An 8,060-nucleotide genomic window follows, 5' to 3' on the forward strand; every position below is an offset into this window, starting at 1 on the left:
AGCCAATCTGAAAAGAGTACATGCTATATGGACTGCAAGTATATGACATTCTGGAAAAGGTCGAACTATGGAGACAGTAAAAGTATTGGTGTTTGCTAGGGGCTAGTGGGAAGAGAGAGCTGAATAGGCAGAGCACAGATATTAGGGTCAGTGAAACTATGTATGCTACGGTAATGGTGGATACATGTCATTATACACTTGTCAAAACCCACAGAATGCATAAGACCAAAAGTGAACCCCAATGTTAACTGTGGACTTTGGGTGAAAATGATGTCAGTGCAGATTCATTGATTGTAACAAAATATACCACTCTGATGTAGGATGTTGAGAGTAGAGGGGTCTGTTTTTATGTGGCGGAAAAGGGATATACAGGAAACCTCTACGGCTTCCACGCAATTTTGCTGTGAACCTAAAACTGTCCTAAAAAAAATAAAGTCTAATTTAAAAAATAATAATCTGGATTTGATGACCTGCTTAACAAAGTAAAAAATTGATCATAAATACAAAATAATGGCCAACATAGTTGGGTCTTCTCTTCTTCAGCATGCAAGCTCTACCCACATTGCTGACTTTACTCCTTTCACTGCCCTCTCCTCCCAGTGTGGAAGGCATTTAAATTGTTGATCCTTGCTTAGGAAAAATGATGAGAAACAGAGTAATAGAAAGAGACTTCAGGGGCAGGGCACCTGAGTGGCTCAGTTGTTAAGCATCTGCCTTCGGCTCAGGTCATGATCCCAGGGTCCTGGGATCGAGCCCCGCATCGGGCTCCCTGCTCCGCGGGAAGCCTGTTTCTCCCTCTCCCACTCCCCCTGTTTGTGTTCCTGCTCTCGCTCTCTCTCTGTCAAATAAATAAATAATTTTAAAAATCTTAAAAAAAGAGACTTCAATGTAATACTCTCTCAAAATTGAAGGCTAAAACAATGCAACATAAAGAAGAATGGTGCCCTAGAAAATAAAAGAATTGTTTTAGCAAATAGAGGAAAAATATTTATCTGAATTTGTTAATTATTGAAATAATGACATTTTAATAACTTCCAATTTTCAGACATCTACAAAACAGAAAGGGTTAATAAATGAATCATATGGACCCATAACATAGTTTCACAGGACCCACCCACTGCCAAACTCATTTCATGTATAAACCCACACAAGTTCCCTCCAAAGCCAATTCACGTTAAGGATAATTTAAGAAGCCATGTAATTATGCCTCTAAACACTTCAGTGAATGTTCATAAAGGAATATTTTTTATAAAAGAATATTTTATTTAATATACAATATCTTTATTACATATAAATTAAGTTGCTTAAAATCATCAAATACCAAGTCATTATTCAAATTCTGATATGTTGATTAAATATTCAGAGTTGTTTGTTGGAATCAGCATTCAAATATTTTTCTGACCATTGTATCATATTTATATATTCTCTAGACTTTATTATATCCTGTTCCTTTTATCTTAACATATCACATTTTATGAAAAGGTTCATATATCTTATAGAATTTCACATATATTAATTGGGCTTACTGCTTCCTCATAATGTATTTTAATATAATCCTCAATGCCCCATTGTTCCTTTAAACAGTCACTTAATCAACGGATGGGATCAAAATTTGATTTGGTATTTGGGGAGAATTATTCATATGGAGCCACTGCTACTTTTTTCTATATGACATTCCAAAGGAACATAGTATCTCCTTATCTCTATTTTTGTCAAGTTAACATCCATATATTCAGTAGGTTCTTGTAGTATCAGCCAATCAAGCCATAATGACACTGAAGAGAAACAAACAAAAAAATAAATTTCCCTTCCATTCTTAGGAAAATAAAGCTACCTGCACAAAATATTGTGACACCTGCTTCCTCTTCTTTTTCACCAAACAGTATGTTCTGGAGTTGTAGCAGTTAAGAGAACTTCCTTATCATCTCCACACTGTCTAATGCTCCATCTTGGTATGCATCATGATTTATTCAATTTTCCACTGATAGACATCAGATAGGTTTCAATCTTTTTGTTATTATAAAAAAATACTCCAAAAAATAAATTTATTTAATTAATCAATATATTTTTTAAGTAAGCCCTACACCCAACATGGGGCTCAAATTCATGACCCTGAGATCAAGAGTCCCATGCTCCAGCGACTGAGCCAGCCAGGTGCCCCAAGCCAATTTTATTTTAAAGTTTGCATATTTCTCTGATTCAAGAAAAATTCAAGTCCTCTAAATTGATAAAATTGTTTCTAACTTAAATTTGGATATTATCTTTCTCAACCATACTGGATCTGGGATCCTTGGAAACGCTTTACCTCATTTATCTTTATAATTTTACTTTGCTCACTGCATAGAAGGTGCTATTGACAGACTTGAATTTCAACCAACTTATCTTTAAGCTTATCTGTAAAGCTTCTCTCTAACGAGATTTGTCAGCCAACGGCAGCTTTTGAATGGAATTTATTTTCTGGAATGATGTTGGATATTAACTGTCTTTATTTTCACAAAAAGGGCAGAAGGTTCTTCTTAGCATTACCTGCTTTCTGAGTGGCTTTCAGAACCTTAAGCTTTGCCACAATACTTTGCAGTGGATGGAGCTTAGAAGGATGTTCCCAAAGTGTCACTGGCTTCTGCTGTTTCCTCTCCTATACCTTGCATCTCCCTTAAATAAATTTACTGCTATGAAAGTAAATGGCTCCAAAATAAACAACAAAAAAAAACTACTGAAAAAATATACAGTACTGTTAATTGGATATTCCAGAAATATTATCTCACTGCATGTATGCATCTTGTCCTTCATTGGCATTATGTGCTCCGGCCTCATCTACCAAGTGGTGCCACGGTCCTTGTTCTGCTCACGCACAAGCAGCAAATCCAACACATTCATGGCCACGGCCTTTCCCCCAGACCTTTCTGTGAAACCAAAGCCCCAAGCTCCATTCTCATCTTGATGGGACAAAAGCCAATCTCATCCTGATGAATATGTTGGTCTCCTTTTACTTTCTTCCATTTTATCTTTTTGAGTAACCCTGATTATGAACCTACAACATGGTCTGATGAACACCTCTATACCGGTCTCTTCAGGCTCCCTGACCTTCATCCCTTCATGCTCTTTGACAGTGACATGTGGGTCTCTCAGTTCTGCTTTACCTGCTGGGCAAGAAAAACAAATGTTCCAAGTACAGTTTCTAGGGTTTTAGTTCCCTTCAGAACATCCCACTATTTATTTAATCAACTTTATATATTTGTAGGCTCACATTTCATGTCATTTAGTCTTCCAGGGTATTTTGATTCAAAATTCAGTAACAGTGATAGTAAATCTGCTTCTCTTGCTTATAGTGTAGACAACTATAAGCTACATCTTGAAAGGTCACACTGCCCTGCTATGATGATGATGGATGAAACCACAAACAGTCTACTTCCGAGGAGCCACAATCCCTTCCCCCACACATCTACCCTATGACCATCTATAGCTCAAGCCTCCCAACTTAGAGGAGAAATCAGGCCCTGGTATCATCGGTGTTGTTGTCTCCTCATGGTCCCATTGACCACTGGGTTCAACCACTAGCAAGAGACAGGTGGACAAATACATATCTAAGCTGTGGGCCTAGCATACCGGGGTCCACGACTCCTGACAAGCAATTCCCCTGGTATGGTCGTTGCCATGTAATTATAAATTCAGGGCCCTGGGACCATCTAACAATGCTCCCTCTCCAAGGACACATCATTCTTTAGACTGCACATCCCTCAGTCTCCATATCCCACAGCTGCATGACCATGACTGCCGCTACCTCACTGTCCTGCTCCATATGCATCTGCCTGACCTACCCAGATGTTACTGCTTCCTCTTAATCCCACTCTTAGACTATGGTGATGGCCAAACACGTGACACCTGAGACTGGACAGATGAGCCTGACAGCAGTTTATTTACCACATAAATTCACACCTCTGAGAATAGGATACCACTCCTATAGGCCCACAAGGGAGTTGCATTCTGAAAAAGAGTGAACAAACAGGGGCTGTGAGATGCTATGCTTGTAGAATGAAAAGGTTGGGAGCACTCTGAATCCCACAGGAGGATGTGACTGGCTTGTTTGTGTAAGTCTGTGGGCTGGTAGGGAACTGAAACCTGCTACAAAGAGATGAGCAGGAACTGCGCCATGTTCCCTTTATGAAAAGGGCTGTTGGGCTACGAGCTATTATCCCATGAAGCAGTGTGGGGAGGAGAACTTGCACGCAGGCCATTTGAGCACTTGGTCTCACCAACTGTCAAGGAAGCACATCATATCGGGTTTAGGCCTTATGCCACAATTTGGCAGATAGCATCCACAGTATTCTTAGCAAATTCACACAGGATCCCATAAGACCACCGACTTCCCATGGGTTCCAATAGCAGTGTTACTCCAGATCATTTTATGAAGGCCTCACCCCGTAGCCCTGACCCTTGCCTCAGACAGAACACAGAACCACGTGTGGATCTCAGATACCCATAGTTCCATTCTATTTCCTTGACGCACCTGCTGTCAACTCAGCAAATAAAAATTTTTTCTCTCCCCCTGTCATTCCAAGACCACTCCCATTAATGGCCCATCCCAGACCTAGTGATTCTCACAGGTGACCCTATTTTCCCCTGATCAGGCTGAATGAAACACCTCAGGCCCCACCAAAGTCCTCACAAAATCTTGCTAAGTCTAAAAAGTGACGAATAAGTACCAGCTCTGGCCTGAGTGTCATCTTTCATCCATTACCCCTTGTCTCTGCATCCACTGGAAAGCCACTCTCCCCCTGGAAGCTTTGGCCACCTACCAGACTATCCTGTCTGATACACCACACCTCCATGTCCACTTACCTACATTTGTGAAGCCTAATACCATCACCCAGGTATCCAAGCAAAAGACCCAGTCCTGGGCCCCCACTCTCCACACCTGGCCCCCAGAGAGTTTTGCCACCACAACCTCAAGTTTGCCTCAATGTGACCCACTGCTCACTCATCTTGGTCCACACTGTAACCACATTTTGGATGTCTCTAACCTGAATCCCTCTCCAGATTTCCCGACCTGTATGTTAGTTGCTCTTTGATGCCCCCTTCAGTGATTTGTGAAACACCTCAGACTCTTAAAATGGTCAGAACAAAGCTCCTGATAATCTCAGTGAACACCAACTTGCTCATCTGAATTTCCCACCAGCTAGATCCCAAGACCTGACCTTTACTTCTCACCTGCTTGTATCCACCAACATTTGTTCCACATTCTTCCTTAGGTTCCTCTTTCTAGCTTATCTCCTAACTCAAGCAAAAGACCCAAAGGGCATAGCATCCCAGGATGGAAACGAAAACTACCCCTCAAACAATAACGACTGCCTGGACAAAGAGTTCTGGCCTCTAGTGGATGAAACCACCCAGACCAGTTTGAGCTTAACCCCGGACTCAGGGACTCACGCCTGTGCAGATGGGCCAGGGAGTGACCAACAGTTACCTTTACCTCATTACAATGCTATAAATCACTCCCAGAGGTGGAGACAACTGGAAATGAAACACCCAACATATGAAGAGCATGTTTTGTCAACTGCGCCTGCGCGCCCAGCTCCTTGTATTACCTCACCCCTACATGCTTAGAAGTCACTCTTCTGGGCACCTGGGTGGCTCAGTCGTTAAGCGTCTGCCTTCAGCTCAGGTCACGATCCCAGGGTCCTGGAATCGAGTCCCACATCGGGCTCCCTGCTCGGCAGGAAGCCTGCTTCTCCCTCTCCCGCTCCCCCTGCTTGTGCTCCTGCTCTCGCTATCTCTCTCTGTCAAATAAATAAATAAAATCTTAAAAAAAAAAAAAAAAAGAAGTCACTCTTCTTCCGCCCTAGGTCCTTTAAAACTTTCCCTGGCTATTGTTTGGAGAGCCAGTCTGACACCTTTGTTGTGACTGTGTCTCTCTTCCATTGCAGCTGTTGCCCCAATAAAGCCTTGTCTGCTTTTAAATTGTAGGTCCAGCCTCGTTTCTACTGTTGCTGTGTCCAAGGACCGGAGTCTGGTGGTAACACACTGAAGCAGCTTCCATTCCTACAGCTACTAAGACCAAAAGCTCTGAGATCACTGATTATCTCTTTCATTCCCTCATTGTCCACATCACAAAGTCTAATTGCCCCTTTTAAAAACACACAGCCAGAATATAACCACTTCCTAAGCAACAACCCTGGGCCATTAACCCTCACCTGGCCTATAGCAGTAGCCTGCACAATGATTGTCCTTTGTGCTCTCTCAAGCCCGTAGTCTGTTTTCCACCGTGAAGCCAGATGAAGCCTCTTAAGACCTTGGTAACATCACCTCCTTCCTGTGATCGAAAACTGTTACTACTTCTAGAACACACCCAACATCTCAGGCAGTCACTTGACAGGACACCTATCCATTCGCTATCTATTCCTACCTGAAAGAAAGGAGACCTGTGGTTTTTGAACATTCCCGACTTCAGTTTTACCTGGAGGCACTTGCACATCCTGGTACCCACTCCTGGGTTAACCTTCCACACCTGTTTACAGACGGTTACCAGAAAAGGGAACGCCTGCCTATAATCCCTGGCACGGACTTAGGACCCTGGGCGCAGGGGTTGTCCAGGATCACCAGACTCAAGGGCGGAAGAAGGGCATGAAGAGCCAGAGAATGGGGATGAGGGTTGGGGCCAGTGAGGGACTGAGACACCCTCCACTGCCCTGTGCAGGTTCCAAGCGCTTCTCCGCCCTAAGAATCTGTGCTGAAGAGGCAGGCCTTTAAGAAATGTGTCCGGTGGGATCCGGTGGGCTCACTGTCCCTGCCGACCCTGGAGCCAGGTGACCTCAGGCTGGCTTCTACTCTCTCCGAGTACTCAATTTTGCCTTTTACCAGCTGTGCGACCTTGAACAAAAACCAAACCTCTCAGGGCCTCAATGTCCTCATCACCCCTCATGTCCCTCCTTCGGCCAAAGTCCCCTCGGCGTCTAGAGTCCTCACCTGAAGGTCCGGCACCCCGGCCCGCAGTCCAGGCGTGACCCCCTCCCGCGCTGTCCCCTGAGGGCAGAGTCCTCCCGCCGCCGCCTCCCTGTCCCGGACACCGGGGCCTGGGCCGCAGGGACGCGAGCCGGCGCCCCGCGCTCGGGCCTTCGGGCTCTGGGTGGGGGGACGGCGGGAGGGCCCGGGGGACGAGCGCTCACCTGAGCCGGGTCCCCGGGCGCGGCCGCCGCCATCGGAGCCTCTGGGCGGAGTGAAGTGATGACAGCTGAGCGACCCGGGCAGTCGCGGGCACCGAGGTCTCCAGGCGGTCCTCGCAGGCGGCGATACCCCCGACCCTAGACCCGCCTCCCTACAGCTGGGACAAAGCCTCCTTTCGCCCCCGGCCCCGCTCTCCGGAACCTCCCACAAGCTGACGACACCAGCCAGCAGCCAAGATGAGGGCCACGGACTGGAGGCCGCAAGTCCCGCCCCGACTCTTTGTGCTCAATCGGAAACGCCCCTTCTCTAAGCCTTCATTGGCTCAGCTACGCTGTCTTCAACGCAGGGCGTTCTGGGAAATGTAGTTCCCACAGCTCCCAAGGTCTAGGTAAGCGGGTTCCCCACCTGACTCCAGGAGAAAAGGCCAACAAACATTTACCGCGAGGCGCTCCGGGAAATGGAAGGCCCCAGCTCAAGGGCAGAGGATCGGTTGCCCCTCTTTAAGGGGGCCCTATGCGGTTATCTGGACACTAATCACCCAGGCATCCATGCCATTGATGAGCGTGACGAATCTTTATCATAAAGCGGCCACAGGCAGCAATACAAATTTGCCCAAAACTGAGGTGCCATTTTCTGCCATATTGACAAAAACTGTAATGTGTGCAGGGCCCAAATCTATTATAAACCACTGCATAGTAACTAGAACCCCCAAATTTAGAGAGGATTGAAACAATAAGGCCTTTCTTACTGTACAAACCAAAGCAACGTGTGGTAGGCAGTTCTCAGGTTGGAGACTTGGGAGCTGGAAAAAGTATTACAAATATCACGTGAGACAAACGTGCCTGAAAAAAGTAGTTCTTGGCAAGCTGCCAGTAGAATTCATTTGGTTTCCTCTGGGC

General features: G+C 45.4%; 1 protein-coding gene across 2 annotated transcripts in view; it reads right to left on the minus strand.

Moving 5' to 3' along the window:
- LOC118535559 (uncharacterized) overlaps positions 1 to 7,295 on the minus strand; it is a 34,013-nt gene extending 26,718 nt beyond the window's left edge. For both annotated transcript variants that reach the window (XM_078063044.1, XM_036091882.2), the window contains exon 1: positions 7,164 to 7,295. The gene's annotated coding sequence lies outside the window, so the exon portion shown is untranslated. The remainder of the gene's footprint in view (positions 1 to 7,163) is intronic.
- Between the last annotated feature and the right edge of the window lie 765 nt (positions 7,296 to 8,060).

This window comes from Halichoerus grypus, chromosome 15 (genome assembly GCF_964656455.1).
Source record: "Halichoerus grypus chromosome 15, mHalGry1.hap1.1, whole genome shotgun sequence".
Taxonomy (NCBI): Eukaryota; Metazoa; Chordata; class Mammalia; order Carnivora; family Phocidae; genus Halichoerus; species Halichoerus grypus.